The 23,330-nt window shown below is 39.0% G+C and overlaps 1 long non-coding RNA gene across 2 annotated transcripts; it reads left to right on the forward strand.

Annotated features, from left to right (window-relative positions):
- The first annotated feature begins 13,127 nt into the window (after nt 1-13,127).
- LOC148786815 (uncharacterized) lies at nt 13,128-17,781 on the forward strand. 2 transcript variants are annotated; one of them, XR_016067169.1, is made up of 5 exons: nt 13,128-13,462; nt 13,669-13,875; nt 14,157-14,239; nt 14,372-14,449; nt 17,505-17,781. It is a non-coding gene; the product is annotated as an uncharacterized LOC148786815 (long non-coding RNA). The 2 variants fall into 2 exon arrangements; XR_016067168.1 differs by having other exon boundaries at nt 13,132-13,462; nt 13,747-13,875.
- The last annotated feature ends 5,549 nt before the right edge of the window (nt 17,782-23,330 follow it).

Raw genomic sequence — 23,330 nt, forward strand, 5'->3', positions numbered from 1 at the left:
AAAAGCAAATAAAGCCACGTTGGAACAAATAACATTCCTTAAATTGGGCTGAAAATACTGATTTTCAAAGGTGGAATGCTAGTTTCCAATTATCGCATGTGGGCTGAAAATTGCTAGCAGTGGGCCACAGCCTAACACTCCACAGTTGATGCCCATAATGATGTGATTGTTCCATAATTCTATCTTATTTTTTATTTTTTATGTTTCGTAACTGTTCAAAATATAGCATAAATCCTTTTATTTGTTAAGAATTAAAATAAATAATATTCTTTTACTTGTTAAGAATTTAAAAAAAACAGTATAATTATAAAAAATAGCAGCAGCGGTGCTGCCTACTTTTTAAACACCTCCAAAACCACCCCACTCTTGTAACTTTCTTTTTCTTTGCATTATTACAATAATTTCCCCTAAAAAAATACATTCTTTTTATTTACTCTTACACCTGTTTATATATATATAATTTTTCTCTAAAACTGTTTTGGCCATCATCTCTAAGCTTTGTCTTAAAGATCCATTTACAACCAATTGCCCGTTTACCAGGCAAAAAAGGGACAAGCTTCCAAGTGTTGTTGTGCTCTAAGGCCTGCAGCTCATTGTTCATGGCCTCCCTCTATTCCTCATGCTGGATGGCCTAAAGAAAGACTTGGGCTCCTGCAATGTTAGGAAATGGATCGGGTTAAGATGGATAACAGGTGGAATATGAAGGCGATAAAAGACACACGAATTTGTTAACCCAGTTTGGATATAAATCCTACGTCTGGGGGCGATACCAAGCCAGGAGAAAACACTCAAAGAGGAGAAAAATTGAGGAGTACAACACACACACACTTGTATGCAAGTCTTCACCACACGTGAAAGACAACACTCACCCTCGTCTCAACTCTTTCTTTTCTCTCTATTCTATTCTACTCTACTCTATTCTACAAAACAATGCTAATAAGAGTAGTATATATATAGCCATGACTTATCATTTTTCCAACTCAACTTGGGATTTCTAAGTTGAATCGGGTTATCCTTCTCCAACTCAACTTTGAATCGAGTTATCCTTCTCCAACTCAACTTGGGATTTCTAAGTTGAATCAGGTTATCTTTTTCTTCTTCAAATCAATCTTCATAACTTAACAATCTCCCACTTGAAGATTGATTAGCTTTTCTCCATTTCTTTCTTGGTACCGCCGGGTTTGTCCACTCTAGTCATCAAGGCCAGTCGAAGCCGTACACAGCTTCAACTTCTCCATTGCAACCGCCTTGGTCAGCATGTCCGCAGGATTCCTTTCTCCTTGGATCTTCTCCAGCTGCAGTGCCTTCTTCTCCAGAAATTGTCGGATGAAATGGTACTTGATCTCGATGTGCTTTATCCGCGAATGGAACGCGGGATTCTTTGCCAGATGGATCGCACTCTGACTATCGCTATGAAGAATCACATCTGCCTGAGGTTTCCCTAATTCACCCAAGAAGTGTTGCAGCCAAATGAGCTCTTTAGCCGCCTCAGTAACTGCCACGTACTCAGCTTCCGTCGTGGACAGTGTGAAAACCTTCTGCAGCTTTGAGACCCAGGATACGGCTGTACCGCCATATGTGAACACGTACCCTGTAGTGCTCCTCCTTTTGTCATAGTCACTCCCTGCAAAATCAGCGTCAACAAACCCAAACAAGGTAAGCTTGCCCTTACCAAACACCAATGCTCGGTCCTTAGTACCCCTTAGGTACCTAAGAATCCATTTCACAGCTTCCCAGTGCATCACTCCTGGATTACTCATAAAACGGCTAACTACTCCCACTGCATGTGCTATATTCGGTCGAGTACAGGTCATAGCATACATCAGGCTCCCAATTGCTGAGGCATACGGTGTGACTCTCATCTTTGCATGTTCGGAGTCAGTCTGGGGCGAATCACTGTTGGATAGTTTGAACTGATTTCCCAATGGCGTTCCAACCGATTTTGCATTTTCCATCTTGAATCTGCATAATACCTTCTCAATATAATCAGATTGAGATAACCATATTTTACCAATACCTTTGTCCCTTGTGATTTTCATACCCAATATCTGCCTTGCTTCGCCAAGATCTTTAATGTCAAACTTCCTCGATAACTGATCATTGAGCCTATTGATCTCCTTGACATTTGATCCTGCTATCAACATGTCATCAACATACAGGAGTAGAATGATAAAAAACTCATCGAACCTCTTCACGTAGCAGCAATGATCAGCATTGCATCTAGAGAAACCTATCTCTAGCATGAATTTGTCAAACTTCCTGTACCACTGCCGCGGAGCCTGTTTCAATCCATACAGGCTTTTCTTCAGGCGACACACCTGCTGATCATCTCCATTATACCCCTCTGGTTGTACCATGTATATCTCCTCCTCAAGATCCCCGTGTAGGAAGGCTGTCTTCACATCCATCTGTTGTAACTCCAAGTTCTCTGCCACTACCATGCTCAACACAAGACGAATAGTAGTTAACTTGATAACAGGTGTAAAAACATCAGTAAAGTCAATACCGTATCTTTGTTGGAATCCCTTTACTACGAGTCTTGCCTTGTACTGCTTCTTCCCGTCTGATTCATCCTTAACCCGATAGACCCATCTGTTCTGTAGGGCCTCTTTCCTTTTGGGAGCTGACACAATTTCCATGTGTTGTTTTTCTTCAACGAGTTCATCTCGTCGTTTAACGCAAGCTCCCACTTGCTCTTGTGGACATCATTGACTGCCTCTGCGTAACATTCGGGTTCTCCACAATCAGAAAAAAACAAATAATAAAGAGAGGGGGAGTACCTATCTGGGGCCCTTCTCAGCCTCGATTCTCGACCCAGTGCCAAGGGTATGCTGCTTTCAGTAATCGGTTCCTCCGATACTGGTTCTGGCTCTATCTCCGTCTGTTCGGTTTCGTCCGTCTGAACTCCCACTGAATCCGTATCTACTGGTCTCATGATCCCGGAATTTGAAATGTCGAGATCAACAAATTCCCTTTCCTTCTTGTCATCGTCCGGGCTTACCTTCCTGTCGTTGTACATTACATCCTCATTGAATATAACATTCCTGCTACGAATTATTTTCCGGTTTTGATCATCCCAGAATCTATACCCAAATTCGTCAGTCTCATACCCAATGAATGTACATTTAATCGACTTAGCATCCAGCTTAGTCCGATCATCGTTCAAAATATAGGCTGAACAACCAAACGTACGTAAGAAAGAAAGATCCACTTTCTTACCAGTCCATACCACTTCTAGTATCCTGTTGTTCAACGGGACAGAAGGCCCTCGATTGATCAAGAAAGCAGCCGTGTTGACTGCATCTGCCCAAAACATCTTTGGTAGTCCGCTCTTCAATCGCATGCATCTCGCACTGTCATTCAGTGTTCTATTCATCCTCTGAGCAACGCCATTTTGCTGAGGTGTCCCCGGAATTGTTTTCTGCATTCGGATTCCATGGTCGGCGCAGTAATTCTTGATACCTTCACTGCTGTACTCGCCACCATTATCCGATCTGAGACATTTCACTTGTAGACCTGTCTCATTTTCCACTAGTGCCCTCCATCTCCTGAATGTATCAAAGGCATCAGATTTTCTTTTTAAGAAATACACCCATACCTTTCTAGTGGAGTCATCGACGAATGTCATGTAGTACGTTGATCCACCAAGAGATGACACTGGTGCTGGCCCCCACAAATCGGTGTGAACAAGCTCCAAGTTTTCTTTCCTTGGAGTTCTTCCTGTGGTCAAGAAGCTCACCCGCTTCTGCTTTCCGAACACGCAGTGTTCACAATGACCCATCTCCACCGATTTTAACTCGGGCAACCGTCCTTTCGACTTCAGCACGTTCATTCCTTTCTCGCTCATGTGGCCCAGGCGATTGTGCCACAGGTTAGCCTGCGATACAGTTCCTGCAAAGGGGATGTTTGAACTGGATCCTCCCGCCATGTAGAGCGTTCCCGACTTTAGTCCTCGTGCCAAAGTCATTGCTCCCCGACTGATCTTCCACTTTGCGTCTCCAAACATCGTGTGGAATCCATCACTATCCAGCTGTCCGACTGAGATCAAGTCCCTCTTCAGTCCTGGTATGTGTCTCACATCATGTAGAGTCCAGCATGACCCATTCGTTGATTTGATCCGCACATCTCCCTTTCCTACAATCTTGAGGGGTTTGTTATCTGCAAGGTAAACTAAGCCAAAATCACCTGAGGTGTATGGCTCCATGATGTCTTTGTTGCTGCATGAGTGGAATGAGGCCCCTGAATCCACAACCCAATCATCGGAAGAACTGCTCACACTCAACAAGAGTGCATCCGTGATCTCTTCCGTCGCGGCATTCGCTGTCCAGCCCTCCTTTTCCTTCTTTGGCGCCCGACATTCGCTTTTCATGTGTCCGGGCTTCTCGCAGTTCCAGCACACCATCTCCTTCTTGCCCTTGTTCTTCCCCCTGGACCTTGACCTTCCACGGTATTTACCCCGTGTGTCAGGTCTCCCTCTGGACTCTATATGTAGTGCAGAGCCAGATGATCCACCCGTTTGCTTTCTACGGGTTTCCTCGTTCAACATCATGTCCCTGATGTTGTCGAATTTCATCTTCTCCTTCCCAGACGAAGTGCTTACCGAAGTAACAACCACATCCCAACTGTCAGGTAAAGATGAGAGCAAAATTAACGCTTTTACCTCATCGTCAAACACGATATCCACAGATGCCAGCTGTGTCTTGAGTTGGTTGAAGTCATTGAGGTGATCGGCCACCGACTTCCTCTCCTCCATCTGCAACCTGAATAGTTTCTTCATCAGCATAACCTTGTTCATTGCTGAGGGTTTCTCGTACATATCGGCAAGAGTCTGTAGGACTTCCTTCGTGCTCTTCGCTCCCTTTACATGATAGGCGACATTCCGAGAGAGCGACAGGATTATTGCGCTCATCGCCTTTCGATCGAGCACCTTCCATTCTTCATCACTCGTCTTCTCGGACTTCTCTGCAAGTGGTTCGTATAGGTCCTTCCCGTACAGGTAGGCCTCCATCTGCATACGCCAAAACCCAAAGTCAGAACCATTGAACCGTTCGACTGGAAACTTTCCCTCCATCTTAACTCCTTGAACCAGGCTCTTGATACCAGTTGTTAGGAAATGGATCGGGTTAAGATGGATAACAGGTGGAATATGAAGGCGATAAAAGACACACGAATTTGTTTACCCAGTTTGGATATAAATCCTACGTCTGGGGGCGATACCAAGCCAGGAGAAAGCACTCAAAGAGGAGAAAAATTGAGGAGTACAACACACACACACTTGTATGCAAGTCTTCACCACACGTGAAAGACAACACTCACCCTCGTCTCAACTCTTTCTTTTCTCTCTACTCTATTCTACTCTACTCTATTCTACAAAAGAATGCTAATAAGAGTAGTATATATATAGCCATGACTTATCCTTTTTCCAACTCAATTTGGGATTTCTAAGTTGAATCGGGTTATCCTTCTCCAACTCAACTTTGAATCGAGTTATCCTTCTCCAACTCAACTTGGGATTTCTAAGTTGAATCAGGTTATCTTTTTCTTCTTCAAATCAATCTTCATAACTTAACATGCAAAACAGATAACGAGGCTAGAAACAACTTAAATGCAGGAGTGGTGGAGTGCAAAGAAGGAGGTACATGTGCAGAACATATAAAATCATTAAGCCAAGGAGGACATTGAGTATTTCTGGTGGAACGAAGAAGAGGAGGTGCAGGTGGTTGAGGAGCAAGAGGAGAAACAGAAGGGACACAGGAGCCAGAGGAACTGCGGGAAATGGGTGAAAAGTGCAGTAGGATCACAGACAGCATCATCAGTATAAGGGGGAACTAAAGGAAAATGACAGAGACTAAGAGAAGAGAGAGAAACAGGGTAGAAAAAGGAAAGTAATGTTCATGGAAGTGAACATCTCTAGAGATGATAATACGGTTTTTATCCAAGTCATAGAGTTTATATGCTTTCTAGGTCATGGCATACCCTAACAGAATGCACTTGAGAGCCCTAGGATGAAACTTAGACTTGTGAAAGGATCTACATTACTGGCATAGCAAAGGCAACCAAAGGCACAAAGATGAGTGTGAGAGGGACTGTGATCTATTAATTGTTCAAAGAGAGTTTTCTAGTGGAGGAGCTTTGAAGGTGTTCTATTGATTAAGTAGGTTGCTGTGAGAATGGAATCACCCTGGAACTGTAGGAGGGTTGGTATAGCAAGGCTCTAGTAATATTTAGAAGTTATTTATGTTTGCGTTCAATTCTCCCATTTTGCTGAGGTGTATATGTGCAAGAAGTTTGATGGATGACACCTAGATCTTGACAAAGAGTGTGGCAGTCGTTGTTGAGGAATTCAGAACCTTTGTCCGTCCTTATGACTTTTATATTTATGGCAAATTGGTTATTGATCATGGAGAAGAAATACTTGAGAGTGGAAGCAACTTAGGATTTGTGTCTCAAGAGGTAAGTCCACAAGGAGCGACTGTAATCATCTAGAATTGTGAGGACATAGTTGCACTTTGAAATTGTATAGGTTGTATAATGGCCCCAAACATCTAAATGTATAAGATGAAAGGGGGCTTCAGATTGTGATTCACTGGAAAGAAATGTCATTAGTTTGTTTGGCTTTGTGACACACATCATAGGGTACATCAAGATCGACATTAGTGAAAACACAGATTGGAATATGTTTCATTACGTTTAAAAGAATGTCCCAGCCTATTGTGCCAGGTTTGTACATCACATTGAACTGACTTAGAACATGCAATATTGCAATGCACAGAGGGAGGAAAGGCATATGTGTTAAGGCACTGTCTAACAATGTAGAGATTCTTGGAAGCAGTCCCTTCAACCAAGCTCCTTTCGTAACTTGGTCCTGCAATAAGCACTTAGCTTTAGGGAACTGAAAAGTATAAGCATTGTGATGACATAACCGGCTGACAAATAACAAGTTGATAGAGAAAGAAGGAATATAAAGACTTGCGTGTGTGTGACATGGTCATTTAAGTGAACAATGCCAACTTATGATGCAAGCTTCATGGAACCACCAGGCAAGTGAATATATTTGGTGTGTGGAGGCTTAGTGTATGAATGAAAAAGTTGAATGTTTCACATATATGGTTAGTAGCCCTGCAATCAATTATCCAACAGTCCGAATCATTTTCAGATGGTCCAGAGGTATTACCAACAAACTCTTCTGTATTTTGTGACAAGCAAAGTTCGATAGTGGTGGTATCTACAGATGTTGCCCTTTCATCCAGTGTTGCTGCAGCAACAAAATTTCGATTGCTTGTTCCTTCTACTTGTACTTGTACCAGTTTTGCTCTCCATGAACCTGGAAGCATGTGTCTTATGTAAGACCAGGTTTATGACAGTAGGTGCGCAACAAATTATGTTTATTCAAATATGGTTTCCTCCTGTTTGAGAACATATCTCCTACATCCTTCTTCTTATCTTTCAACATGAGCTGGTAGACCATTTGTCTTGAGACTTCTCCCATATCAGTGTGAACCTGCCTTTGTTTCTCCACCGTGAAAACCATGGAGAATGCTCGCTCTAAATCTACCAAAGGTTCTTGCATCAAAATCTAGCTTCTTTCATAATCAAAGCTTTCATGTAACTCCATGAGTAATTGCATCAATTGTGTGTTCTCATTCCTCTCTGCAATTGCTTTGTTTAACCACATGTGCAGCCTCCAGAGGTGCATTTGGGATTAGGCGCCAGGTACGACAATTTGTTCCATATTTTATTAAGTCTGGTCACATAAGCAGTCAGTGATAGATCCCGTTGAATTTGATAGACCATAGGGCCATTGCTCCGCCCATATCTACCTTGAATCTCAAGCCAAAGTTCACGTGAGGAAGATACGTACATGAACGACTCAACGAAATCTCTGGAAATTGAATTCCAAATCCATGACGTGACCATTAAATCCACCCGTCTCCATTGTTCAAAGATCACCGAACCAGCTGTTGGTCTGGGGAAAGTCCCATCAATGAAACCGAGTTTCATCTTTGTCCCAAGCGCTACATAACGGAGCGACTCCATGGTAGAAAGTTTGTTCCGTCTAACGGAGAATAGGGTAGTGTCAAGCTCGAATTCTTAGAGGGATATATATATATAGTGCATATCTTTCCAATTGTTCTGCAGCAGCTTTGCTGCTCGGACTCACAATCGAATCCGCCATAACTCAGCAATTCTCTATGCGCCATTGAAGTAAAATTGGTTTTAGCACCCCGAGATCTTCACAAGGAAGGCTCTGATACCATGTTAAAGTTTGATCTTGAAGAGATATGACACAGTGGAAGCCATGAAAATGAACATTTAAGCTCTGTTTTCTGTGAATTCGTGTATATATCAATGAGGAAGAAGATGATTGTGATTTATATACAAATGAGCTCCTATAAGTATCACTAACAGATTAACTGACTAAGTAATGACGTGGCCGAATAGACATGAGAATAAATGAATCAGCATACACATCAAACGTAAGAAGTGAAAAAATAAAACAAGCGTGTGACAATAGCGACTTCATCTTGCGTCTACAATATCAGTGTCGTCTTCTTCATGGTTTCATCATCTTCAGGCTAGTGTTTGTTGTTGCTGCTGCTGCTGCTCATGGAATCCATCATCTAAGAATATCATTTGATCTGAGGTTGGATCCAGACAAAAAGAGCAGAGTGGATAACTTACCAAGCTCTATAGCCGCCACAAACAGTTAAAGTCAATTAAGACATCTCTTAATCTATTGAAAGGGTTCAAATTTTAATAAGATTTGAGTATTGTAATTATTTACTTGGAATATGCTTTAGCTACAGGAATAACAATATGGGAAACAATCAATTCAATAATTCTGAGCAAAGGTCATATTGATTGATGAACTATGTTGTAAGAGAAGGAACAAAAATACGAACTAGTCTTCCTTTGGTTATCACATCAAGCACAGACCTCATTTGCCTGGAAAACAAATACGATATAAATGAATGTATTGAAGTCCAACTGTACCTTGGCTGAGCAATGGAAAAAAATGCTCAGAGTCCACGTATTGATTAGTTGTATACCTGATAAACAGTAAGCCACATATAAGAACAAGCATGAGTCAAGCATCAGCTACAACATATATAATTAATTAATTGTTCTTAAGCAAAAGCACCATTCTCCCTCTTCTATGCGAGTACCCAAAAATCACGATGATGCCACAGAAACTACCATGTGATTCAAGGGTGAAAATTATAGAGACCGCTATTAGCAGGAAGAAAATCAAAATGGCTAAACACACCAAAGTCAGGGTTCAAAACTACAACATTTTGTAATGGTCGCTGTCAACCAATTCAAGAATTGGTTAGCATATCATAACCACCCAAGGCAGTTATCAGATTTTATCAATCCTCCACTCATTTTCCTTACTATATCCCCTCTAGTAAATTAAATCAATCCAAGACCATTCTTGCTAACGAGATATATTGAAAGAAAAAAAGAAGAGGGCAATGGATCTCTCCTATCCTGTTATTGCTCTTATTTCAATAAATACTCTTTAATATCAGGTAAACAAAAATGAGGATACACATCTATGCAAGCACACAAAAATATTACAAAGGACATAAATAGACCACAAAGACACACAATACCCGTAATGAGTATAAAATATTGCAAAACTATGGTGATATCCTGCACGAGAAAAAAGGTTGTGTAGATAAAAATGAAGACTTAGAAATTGAAGGAGGATGGCAAATGTAACAAGACGCAGATGACATTCGTTGGTGCTGAAGATAAAAGCAACACCTCACTTCTTCTATGTTCAAAATGAAAGTAAAACATGTCCTATCGTGACACACACACTCACACACCCCACCCCAAACACACACACACCCCCACACACTCCACACGCATACACACACACACACACACACACACACCCAACACGCACGCACACACCCCCTACACACATGCGCGCACACACACACCCCACACCGCACACGTGCATGCACACACACACACACACACACCACACCCACACACCACAAAAAAAAAGACGGACAGACAAGGAAATGGAAAATTCGAAACAAGGAGGGGGCATCATTAAACAAAACTTCTCAAATTTGTGGCCGATAAAATTGAGAAAAAAATGCAGTCAATTTTTTCAGACGATGAAGTTTCATACTCTCGGTTGTCCTGCACCTGCAGCGTTTTCATGGCATCCGAAGTTCGTAGGTATGTGTAAGAAGCACTTCGATTTGATGAAGGCCCTGGATTGGTAATTCTGCTTGCAAGGAACTACGAATAATTTTTCTTTATGAGCTTTCTCTAGACTATCATGGTTTTCTGAGTTGCCTTATAGATTGTTAAAGATCCCGAGCCCGCTTCTAAAATGATGTAGTCAAAAAAGTGTCGTTTAAAGGGGATTGGGGCATATAGTTTAGTTATAGTAATTTGGTAGGGGGCACTGGTATATAGTTTACGATGCCAAACAAGGGGAACACCCCCCTGTAACCCCCCCCCCCCCCCGTTAGTCGGTCTCTCGCGCCTTCCAACTAGGAAGCCGCTCTCTCCCTCGATCGCTACGCTAGGCCCGCTACACTCTTTGATTTCCCATCCATGTAAAGAAGAAATCAATATTGTGAAGACAGGGTGTTAATGGTGGATGGGGTAATCTGGAAGAAAGGGGACATGTTATACTACCCGAGAAGGCCATGCCTCAGCATTCTTGATATTTGGAAGCAAATGGCGGATCAGCCTTAGACGATGCTCCTGTAAGCCCCTTGAAGCTCTATCAGACGTTGGCATGGCAGGTTTGCCTGTCAGTGTGCATAGGTGCCAGCATGGTGTGGCACTCGAGCTGGTTAAGTGTTGAACCAGTTTAAGGCAGACGGTTCATCGTATTAGAGTGACGATTAGCCATGCAGAGGTGTGAGCAACAATACGTTGGTGTCGTAGCCTTGTTCTACAGTGGTGAATGATTGTGGGTATGTGTGGATAGGGGCTTTGCATGGAAGGTTGCGGGGGTTGGCTAAATGGTACCCGAGTTTAGTGAAGATAGCACTTGAGTTGCAACAAAGAAAGGTGCCGCCCACACAGGCCGCATGCATTTGCAGTAAGACCGGATGTCATGCACTCATGTAGGACACGACGTTCAAAAGGCAGGAAGTTGCACGCGCAGGCAACATCCAATGTTTAGACGACATCAAGTTGTGCGGCAGGCAGCACCCTACGTGCGGCAGACTAGCAGACAATGTGCGTCGTGGAAGAACGGGAATATATGCGCTCAAGCTGATTGATGATAGCAGTTATGTGTGGCACTTTTATGGTTGTTGTCTTCCCTGTCGCATGTGCCATTATCCCTCATGACAACCGTCGATAGATAGGAGACAAAAATTTATTTTTTATTACTACAAGAAAATAGAAAATTATCAATAAAAAGTATTTAATAATAATTTTAATATCTTATCTCAATCAAACATATTTTACTCGCAAGTAATTACAGCCTAAACTATTTACATTTTGAGATATAAAGAGACACTGTTCTTAAGTTAATAATGTAATTGGTTGAGTGTGGAAAATACTTGGCTAGGTCCAATAATAAATGACGTCTTGATTCTCATAGTTAGATGATATTCTTGTGCCAAAAATGCAAATTTTTTATTTACAACAATTACAAAATATTAAATATGTTATACTATTTTAAAAGCTACATTCACGTACTCATTAATATTTTCAATAATAATGATTTTAAGTTACTTATTAATGTATTTTTAATAATAATACGCGTTAATGAAAGACAGATATAATAATATAAAATAATCATTATTTTTGTAGTATAATCAATATTTTTTTAATACATAATTAATTGTGAGATAAAATAATATATAATGATTATAGTTGATGTGATATATTTTTTTCAAATGTATTTAAAATACTTTTTCTTAAGTTAAAGAATAGTTTTTACAAAATAATTATATCTGCTAGTTCACTTAATTAACTCCTGTATTTACCAGCTCACTAACTGTACTACCTCTCTTGGCGTTATTGTTTTGTTCACGACCATTAACTCTCTCAAGAGTTAGTGAACTGGTAAATATAAGAGTTAATTTTTACAATTAGAAACTAATTATAATTTTTATAAAATAATTATCTTCAATAAAACTTTAAAATTCATTGTTGTAATAAAATAATAATTCTTGCCACTAAATAAATATAATTTGTGATAATATTAAAATTATCATTAATTATTTTTTATCGATAATTTTCTATCTCTTTGCCATAGATTTTATTTTTTTTAATTTTTTATTTCAATCTACTTTTTCTATATATTTTCTCTCTCTTGCCCCACGAATTTTACGCCACATTTTCTCTCATTTAAGATTATCCACACGGCAATCAGCCCAAAAAGCAATAGAAGATGAAATAGGAAAATGAAATAGAAGATCCAATGCCGAAATTGAATAGTGGGATTTTTTAAGTTTTAATAGCATTTACTGTCATGTATATAAAATATGGTGAGATGGACAAAATTGATTTTTTATTAATTGATTTTTACAATTGCAAGATTCTGATCGTCGATTTTAAAAGTGGCTAAAATATGGTGAGATGGACAAAATTGAGATTTTTTAATTTGAGGATTTTATTGATTGGACATTTTTTTAATTAGTCTTTCATCCACTACATAAACACTTACATGTAAAAAGAAAATATCAAATTGCATAATATAAATGAGCAAAAAATCCTCTATAAAAAATAAAATAGTAAATTGTTTCATGTGTTGTCATAAGGGGATATTTGCTCATTTCGTATATCAGATGAGTAAGTTGCATTTAACCCCATTTTTTTTATAACATGCACTTATTTCACCTACATGTGTGGGTTATATGTGATTATATTTTTAAATTATGTATGATTTAATTATATTTTAATTCAACACATGCCAGTCATATATTAATGTATTAACACGACAATGGTGCGGATTTTTCTAATTGATATCATATGATATAATATTGTATTGATATAGCATTTTTTAATATTTCTCACTCTTCGCCAGATGGAATAAGGTTCTACACAAGATTAATAAAAACATCGAATTTTTAACCTATTTTTTTTAATATAAGGGTTCTTTGCATTTTGATGATAATACAGGGGCAAAAATGCAATTTACCCTTGAAATCATCATCTTGTTCACGGGTCTGTCACTTTCTCACCCTCAAACCACAGTGAAACCTAATCTTCCCAACTTTACCGTTGTGATTTCAAGAAAGAAAAGAACAAAAAAACTTTACCGTTGTGTTCCCCGCGCCGGCGCATATTTATATAAGAGGAACATCCACGACCAGATTTTGAAAAATCAAAAATAGTGCAGAAGAAAAGCAAGAGGGCGCTCACATTGACATGCCCTTCTTTTTTAACAGCGGCGTTTTTGAACATCGTCTCAGACGTCCTGCCGCCTCCGCCGACTGCCCTCAGCCTCGATCTCTTCTTTCTTAAGGTATTTCTTGAGAGTCTGACATCAACTCATTGCATAAGAGTTCTTTTAAGTTTCTTGAATTATGGGTTCTTGCATTGTGAACTTAAGAGTATCTTGGTCAAAGAAAGTCTGTCTTCCCAACGGAAGATTTAATATGAGTACTTTTCAGTGTCACTGAATTTTGAAATTACACGGCCTTACTCTTTTTCCTTTTTGTCTTTTTTAAGGTCTCGATTTGTTATTTCAAGGTTCTTGAATTTCAATTACACATGGGTTCTATTGTATGTCTTGGATTACGACTGCAGTCTGCGGACAAGTGTCTGGGACTTACATACAAGGATGCTGGTGTGGACATTGTTGCTGGATCAGAACTTGTTCAGAGAATAGGCAAGATGGCTCTCTGAATTGGAGGTTTTGAAGGCTTTTCCCTTTGGGTATGGTTGTTTTTTCATATGATTATATTCAGTAGTGATCCTGTTGTCATTTTGATCGCTAGTGTCTTGAGGGATATTAATACATATTGCCTACACTCGCAAACTGGTCAATTTTTTGGCAGTCTTGTTTTTCAGAGCTTCTTTCTTGAAGGCAGATTTGGCTTTGCTTTTTCCACTTGCATTTTCTGTGTCTAGCTTTTCCTTTTTTCTTTTTGGCTCTGATTTCATTGGTCTTTTCCCATCTTATAATGTTATTTAATTGCATCCAAATGCTTTCACAGGGGATTCCTATAGAGATGGAGTGGGAACGAAACTTTTGTTGGGTTTAGGGACTCGAATCGACGAGACTACTGGCATTGAATTGGTAATCTTTTGGTCTTTTACATGTTCTTTGTTAATAATGCATGCGTTAATCATTGTTTCGAATCAAGTTTTCACGAGTGTTAATGATATAGTAACTCCTAGGGCAAAACCTTTGTTTTTCCAAATCTGCCAGGAGAACCTGCAGGCTTTGGATTGGATTGTCATCTTTGTCTGCTGGCTGATCTTCCCTACCATTAGGTTGGGAAAGAATGTGAGTCTAGCAATGTTATAATTTGCATGAATGTTGTGTTTCAGAAAAGTTATTTACTAATATATTTGGTTGCAGTTGTTAATATATTTTGCTTGTGTGAATGATTTTCATTTTCCATCCGTATAAATTGCTGCCATTTGGTTTACGTGGGACTTTGTTTCTGAAAATGTTTGGCTGCAGTTGTTAATATATGGGGCTAGGCTATACTAGAAATATGATGATTTTTGTTAGTCACACCATGTCGATTATCTTACACAATCTAGCATAAGACAGTTGCTTGAAACTAATGGGACCCCACATGTATCTTCACTTAGATCAGCAACTATGAACCTACTTTAGGAACAGTAAGTAACACTTTGTTTTTCCTGCTATTATCTTTGTTGCCGATCAAGTTCACTTATCTTCTTTCTTAATGCATATATGTGATTCGCTGAATATGAGCTTGACTTTAAATATCTCAATTTCCTCTTTGGACTGTAATTGATACTTGCTCAATTGATGGGCCAGCAAAATATCTTTTCTCAAGTGCATCAAGTGCGGTATTTGTTCTTATGCCTTTTAATTGGAGAGTGCTACAATGTTGTATCTATGTTGTTTTCTTCCATGTCTGTTCGTAATTCTGTCTTGATACCAAGTACAGAGATTCAATAGAGTCACACGGAATTGCTGTTATCAATTCTTTTATTTGCAAGTTTTATTTGTTGAAAAAAGCACTATACTCTAAATTTGATGCAGGCAATGCCGTCACTGAAGTCTTGCTGAAACCCATATTTATTTGCAAGTTTGTTTCTAATTGCATTAAAATTGTGAAATTGTTCGTTAGGTTTTGGGTCCCACAACCCATTGACTAGGTAAGGTGAGTATTTATTTATTGGTGAATTTCTATCCGTACATATAAAGTGAAATTTTAAGAGATTTTCAAATAAAAATTGGACCATATTGAACTAATGTTGGAGGTGATATCTGGTTTTCTTTAGCCCTAACACATATAGCGTTCAATTAGCAAAGGGCATCACCCTACCTGATACATCATTCTCCACATGCATTAAAGTGAAGCATATAAGTTAGTATAGGTTTTTCATACTTGTTTATTAAAAGATTGAAGGCTAGAGTTTGAATTGGGTTTGCCAATTAGGTGCAAACTAGATAACCTCATATCGATAAGAATTGTGTGGGAATTTGTTGACATTTTAGAACCTAATGGTAGCCTTACGTATCTTCATAGTCTTCTCTTCAAGTTTCTAACTGAAAAGCAACCAACGGCCCCTATCAATTCTTCTTTGCTGATTTTTCTCCTATATTTTGGAATCAAGAATGGTTGAGACCATTGATTTTATACTTTGTATAATTCAAACCTAAAATTTGCTGCTCTGATTTCTTTGGAAAGCCGTGCTTTCTCCATTCTGGTTTGGAAAGTATGGGATTAGGGATTTTTTAGGCTGCTCAAAAATGTGAATGATGCAAGTATAGAGTTGAGACCTTAATGAGAGAACAAATATCTCATCTTTTTGTAAATTTATTTTTGGTTCGTTTATTATGTTGGGTTTTCTTCATGAGCTGTCTTAAAACTTTTTGTTGTTAATACATTTGACATTTGTGTATGATTTACAAAAACCATGTTAGTTCTTGTTATTAACATCTTATTTTTGAAGGTGTATTACAGAATAGTATGTTGGAACATCTATATTATACAATCATGAATTATTTTATTTGCGAACTTTGGTATTAAATGCTATGCTAATGTGGAACAGTTGTCGAGATGCCAATTCAAAATATATTTTTCAAGATTACTTGGTAAAACTTTTGTGAGTATTATGTACTTTCAAGAGTTCATCAATGATTTTTAAGGAACACAAAGTTTTGATAAGTTGAAATGTATTACTAGAAAATTGTTTCTCTCTTTTGCCCAAAAGATTTTCTTTCCTTCTCAAGTGTTCCTTTGTTTTCACGTAAAGTTCTTAAAATAAATTTTTCTCTTTGACTCAAAGATTTGTTTTTCTTGTGGGGTGGTCTTCTTTAATTCTCAAAATCAGCTTGAATTGCAGTAATTTCTTTCAAATTATTTAAGATAAATTTACAGCGTTTAGAATATTTTTTGTATTTGATTATTCATGGGCATATATTCATTTAATTATTTTTGATAAATGCATGAATAAGTCATGTTTTTGGATTTTCAAGGAAATCTGTTATTGATTTTTATTTCCGTAAAAAAGAATTGGATTCAAAACAGTTTTTGCAGATCTTTGCAACATTTTAAGCTGCATTAAGTTTTCTGTTTTTTAGCAAATTGCATTCATCACCATCTTTGTTTAGACTTCCAAAAAAGTACACTATTTTTTAGCAAATTGCATCCATCACTATCTTTTATTTTGATAAATGATAAAAGTCTTTTAAGATATATATACAAGTGATTTTAACACAAATAATGAGATTGGCATCTCGACTGTTTTGCAATTTAGTATGGAGTATTTGATTTCTGAATTTCGTGTGATTGTGTAATAATGATTTTTCAACAAATTTTTTTGTGATACACCTTCAAATGTTAGATGTCAATGATATGGACATATATGGTGTTTTTGTAAAATTTGTACAAAAATGCAAATGTATGACAAACAAAAAGTTCTGAAAAAGCAACATGAGGCCAAAAGCCAACATAATGAACAGACCAATAATAAATCTACAAAAACATTGGAGTATTATCTCTCGTGTAGGCCTCAACTCCGAACTGCCTTGCGTCCGTCATGTTTAAAGTGGCCTTGGAATTCATAATCCTATTGCTTTCCCTATTAGAATGTTGAGAACGTGAAGGCATAATAGAAATCAGTCCGAATTTTGGGTTTGAATTATGCAAAGGATAATAAAATGGTCTCAATATTTCTTGATTTTTAAATATGGGGAAAAATCAGTAAAGGTGAAATGGATGGGGACAAAGGTTGCTTTTTGGGTAGAAATGGCAGAGAGGATATAGGTTGTCCTATAGTTTACATGCCATTATGTGTTGCATACTTTTCTTATATGGTTGATTTTGCTCAAGTTTTCTTCTTTGTTTTTGCAGTTAAGTTACGGTGAAGATGATCTGAATGAAAGAGTCTGCTTAACAACACATTCGTGGATTTGTCGATGGGTTCGCCGTCGGTGTAAATCTTGCCTACTGTAAATAGAACCAAGCATGTCTGTAATACTTAGATCATAATTATATATTAAGGAAACCAGAAACAGAGAAAGCATGTAGTTGTTTCCTAGAGATCCTATGTAGTTGTTTCCTACTATCTTGTAAGTAAATACTTGATGCGGTACCATGTTTTGAGCAAGCAAGCAATTTTTCTTTTTCCTTTTGCTTCTCATGTGCACTATTATACCTTCTCTATCTTTTTCTGTTTTTTTTTGTTTTATTTTGAGAGGAACAAACTTCACTCGAATTATTTGGCTAAGTCGCCACACATGACAACATCAAGTCCAAGGGATGAATCAAGTAAACGACCAAGTAGGAAACAGAACTATATATCCAATAAAAAGATTAAATGCAAAATAATATTTTAACACAATTAATTTGATAGAAGATATTTTGATTATAATATACTTGGCATAGTAAAATTTAAAATAAATAAAATGTAAATAATATATAAACACTAATCTAAACTTCAAATCCATCAATTCAAATATAGTCTAAGTATTTCAGTCCTGTTGTGAAAAGACATAAGAGCAAACTCTGTCAAAGAAGAAAATTATTTGCCATTAATTCCTAATTTCTCTAAACTAATTAAAGAATAAACACTATATTCTTAAAAATAAATAGGCAAATAACATTTCAACGTTGTTAATTTGCTAGGAATTTATTTAAAATAAACAATTTAAAATAAATGAGCAATAATCATTTTAATGAATATTTTTATTAACAAGAAAATTTCTTATTCTTGTTTGATAAGATATTTTTTAATAAGGTTTTAAAATTTTTTATATAGTAAACCATAATATTAGTATAATATTAATTTATTTATTTACTAATACAAAATAAGGAGAAGGGTTATGATGGAAAAATATTTGGTTTCAAGCAATCGAAATGATGTTTTGAAATATTACAATCGGATTTAAGAAATTAAAACCAAATAAAGCCACGTTGGAACAAATAACATTCCTTAAATTGGGCTGAAAATACTGATTTTCAAAGGTGGAATGCTAGTTTCCAATTATCGCATGTGGGCTGAAAATTGCTAGCAGTGGGCCACAGCCTAACACTCCACAGTTGATGCCCATAATGATGTGATTGTTCCATAATTCTATCTTATTTTTTATTTTTTATGTTTCGTAACTGTTCAAAATATAGCATAAATCCTTTTATTTGTTAAGAATTAAAATAAATAATATTCTTTTACTTGTTAAGAATTTAAAAAAAACAGTATAATTATAAAAAATAGCAGCAGCGGTGCTGCCTACTTTTTAAACACCTCCAAAACCACCCCACTCTTGTAACTTTCTTTTTCTTTGCATTATTACAATAATTTCCCCTAAAAAAATACATTCTTTTTATTTACTCTTACACCTGTTTATATATATATAATTTTTCTCTAAAACTGTTTTGGCCATCATCTCTAAGCTTTGTCTTAAAGATCCATTTACAACCAATTGCCCGTTTACCAGGCAAAAAAGGGACAAGCTTCCAAGTGTTGTTGTGCTCTAAGGCCTGCAGCTCATTGTTCATGGCCTCCCTCTATTCCTCATGCTGGATGGCCTAAAGAAAGACTTGGGCTCCTGCAATGTTAGGAAATGGATCGGGTTAAGATGGATAACAGGTGGAATATGAAGGCGATAAAAGACACACGAATTTGTTAACCCAGTTTGGATATAAATCCTACGTCTGGGGGCGATACCAAGCCAGGAGAAAACACTCAAAGAGGAGAAAAATTGAGGAGTACAACACACACACACTTGTATGCAAGTCTTCACCACACGTGAAAGACAACACTCACCCTCGTCTCAACTCTTTCTTTTCTCTCTATTCTATTCTACTCTACTCTATTCTACAAAACAATGCTAATAAGAGTAGTATATATATAGCCATGACTTATCATTTTTCCAACTCAACTTGGGATTTCTAAGTTGAATCGGGTTATCCTTCTCCAACTCAACTTTGAATCGAGTTATCCTTCTCCAACTCAACTTGGGATTTCTAAGTTGAATCAGGTTATCTTTTTCTTCTTCAAATCAATCTTCATAACTTAACAATCTCCCACTTGAAGATTGATTAGCTTTTCTCCATTTATTTCTTGGTACCGCCGGGTTTGTCCACTCTAGTCATCAAGGCCAGTCGAAGCCGTACACAGCTTCAACTTCTCCATCGCAACCGCCTTGGTCAACATGTCCGCAGGATTCTTTTCTCCTTGGATCTTCTCCAGCTGCAGTGCCTTCTTCTCCAGAAATTGTCGGATGAAATGGTACTTGATCTCGATGTGCTTTATCCGCGAATGGAACGCGGGATTCTTTGCCAGATGGATCGCACTCTGACTATCGCTATGAAGAATCACATCTGCCTGAGGTTTCCCTAATTCACCCAAGAAGTGTTGCAGCCAAATGAGCTCTTTAGCCGCCTCAGTAACTGCCACGTACTCAGCTTCCGTCGTGGACAGTGTGAAAACCTTCTGCAGCTTTGAGACCCAGGATACGGCTGTACCGCCATATGTGAACACGTACCCTGTAGTGCTCCTCCTTTTGTCATAGTCACTCCCTGCAAAATCAGCGTCAACAAACCCAAACAAGGTAAGCTTGCCCTTACCAAACACCAATGCTCGGTCCTTAGTACCCCTTAGGTACCTAAGAATCCATTTCACAGCTTCCCAGTGCATCACTCCTGGATTGCTCATAAAACGGCTAACTACTCCCACTGCATGTGCTATATTCGGTCGAGTACAGGTCATAGCATACATCAGGCTCCCAATTGCTGAGGCATACGATGTGACTCTCATCTTTGCACGTTCGGAGTCAGTCTGGGGCGAATTACTGTTGGATAGTTTGAACTGATTTCCCAATGGCGTTCCAACCGATTTTGCATTTTCCATCTTGAATCTGCATAATACCTTCTCAATATAATCAGATTGAGATAACCATATTTTACCAATACCTTTGTCCCTTGTGATTTTCATGCCCAATATCTGCCTTGCTTCGCCAAGATCTTTCATGTCAAACTTCCTCGATAACTGATCCTTGAGCCTATTGATCTCCTTGACATTTGATCCTGCTATCAACATTTAATCAACATACAGGAGTAGAATGATAAAAAACTCATCGAACCTCTTCACGTAGCAACAATGATCAGCATTGCATCTAGAGAAACCTATCTCTAGCATGAAGTTGTCAAACTTCCTGTACCACTGCCGCGGAGCCTGTTTCAATCCATACAGGCTTTTCTTCAGGCGACACACCTGTTGATCATCTCCATTATACCCCTCTGGTTGTACCATGTATATCTCCTCCTCAAGATCCCCGTGTAGGAAGGCTGTCTTCACATCCATCTGTTGTAACTCCAAGTTCTCTGCCGCTACCATGCTCAACACAAGACGAATAGTAGTTAACTTGATAACAGGTGTAAAAACATCAGTAAAGTCAATACCGTATCTTTGTTGGAATCCCTTTACTACGAGTCTTGCCTTGTACCGCTTCTTCCCGTCTGATTCTTCCTTAACCCGATAGACCCATCTGTTCTGTAGGACCTTCTTTCCTTTTGGGAGCTGACACAATTTCCATGTGTTGTTTTTCTTCAACGAGTTCATCTCGTCGTTTAACGCAAGCTCCCACTTGCTCTTGTGGACATCATTGACTGCCTCTGCGTAACATTCGGGTCTCCACAATCAGAAAAAAGCAAATAATAAAGAGAGGGGGAGTACCTATCTGGGGCCCTTCTCAGCCTCGATTCTCGATCCAGTGTCAAGGGTGTGCTGCTTTCAGTAATCGGTTCCTCCGATACTGGTTCTGGCTCTATCTCCGTCTGTTCGGTTTTGTCCGTCTGAACTCCCACTGAATCCGTATCTACTGGTCTCATGATCCCGGAATTTGAAATGTCGAGATCAACAAATTCCCTTTCCTTCTTGTCATCGTCCGGGCTTACCTTCCTATCGTTGTACATTACATCCTCATTGAATATAACATTCCTGCTACGAATTATTTTCCGGCTTTGATCATCCCAGAATCTATACCCAAATTCGTCAGTCCCATACCTAATGAATGTACATTTAATCGACTTAGCATCCAGCTTAGTCCGATCATCGTTCAAAATATAGGCTGAACAATCAAACGTACGTAAGAAAGAAAGATCCACTTTCTTACCAGTCCATACCTCTTCTGGTATCCTGTTGTTCAACGGGACAGAAGGCCCTCGATTGATCAAGAAAGCAGCCGTGTTGACTGCATCTGCCCAAAACATCTTTGGTAGTCCGCTCTTCAATCGCATGCATCTCGCACTGTCATTCAGTGTTCTGTTCATCCTCTGAGCAACGCCATTTTGCTGAGGTGTCCCCGGGATTGTTTTCTGCATTCGGATTCCATGGTCGGCGCAGTAATTCTTGATACCTTCACTGCTGTACTCGCCACCATTATCCGATCTGAGACATTTAACTTGTAGACCTGTCTCATTTTCCACTAGTGCCCTCCATCTCCTGAATGTATCAAAGGCATCAGATTTTCTTTTTAAGAAATACACCCATACCTTTCTAGTGGAGTCATCGACGAATGTCATGTAGTACGTTGATCCACCAAGAGATGACACCGATGCTGGCCCCCACAAATCGGTGTGAACAAGCTCCAACTTTTCTTTCCTCGGAGTTCTTCCTGTGGTCAAGAAGCTCACCCGCTTCTGCTTTCCGAACACGCAGTGTTCACAATGACCCACCTCCACCGATTTTAACTCGGGCAACCGTCCTTTCGACTTCAGCACATTCATTCCTTTCTCGCTCATGTGGCCCAAGCGATTGTGCCACAGGTTAGCCTGCGATACAGTTCCTGCAAAGGGGATGTTTGAACTGGATCCTCCCGCCATGTAGAGCGTTCCCGACTTTAGTCCTCGTGCCAAAGTCATTGCTCCCCGACTGATCTTCCACTTTGCGTCTCCAAACGTCGTGTGGAATCCATCACTATCCAGCTGTCCGACTGAGATCAAGTTCCTCTTCAGTCCTGGTATGTGTCTCACATCATGTAGGGTCCAGCATGACCCATTCGTTGATTTGATCCGCACATCTCCCTTTCCTACAATCTTGAGGGGTTTGTTATCTGCAAGGTAAACTAAGCCAAAATCACCTGAGGTGTATGGCTCCATGATGTCTTTGTTGCTGCATGAGTGGAATGAGGCCCCTGAATCCACAACCCAATCATCGGAAGAACTGCTCACACTCAACAAGAGTGCATCCGTGATCTCTTCCGTCGCGGCATTCGCTGTCCAGCCCTCCTTTTCCTTCTTTGGCGCCCGACATTCGCTTTTCATGTGTCCGGGCTTCTCGCAGTTCCAGCACACCATCTCCTTCTTGCCCTTGTTCTTCCCCCTGGACCTTGACCTTCCACGGTATTTACCCCGTGTGTCAAGTCTCCCTCTGGACTCTATATGTAGTGCAGAGCCAGATGATCCACCCGTTTGCTTTCTACGGGTTTCCTCGTTCAACATCATGTCCCTGATGTTGTCGAACTTCATCTTCTCCTTCCCAGACGAAGTGCTTACCGAACTAACAACCACATCCCAACTGTCAGGTAAAGATTAGAGCAAAATTAACGCTTTTACCTCATCGTCAAACACGATATCCACAGATGCCAGCTGTGTCGTGAGTTGGTTGAAGTCATTGAGGTGATCGGCCACCGACTTCCTCTCCTCCATCTGCAACCTGAATAGTTTCTTCATCAGCAT

This window comes from Sesamum indicum, linkage group LG9 (assembly GCF_026168435.1).
Source record: "Sesamum indicum cultivar Baizhima isolate 11 linkage group LG9, ASM2616843v1, whole genome shotgun sequence".
NCBI classification, from domain to species: Eukaryota; Viridiplantae; Streptophyta; class Magnoliopsida; order Lamiales; family Pedaliaceae; genus Sesamum; species Sesamum indicum.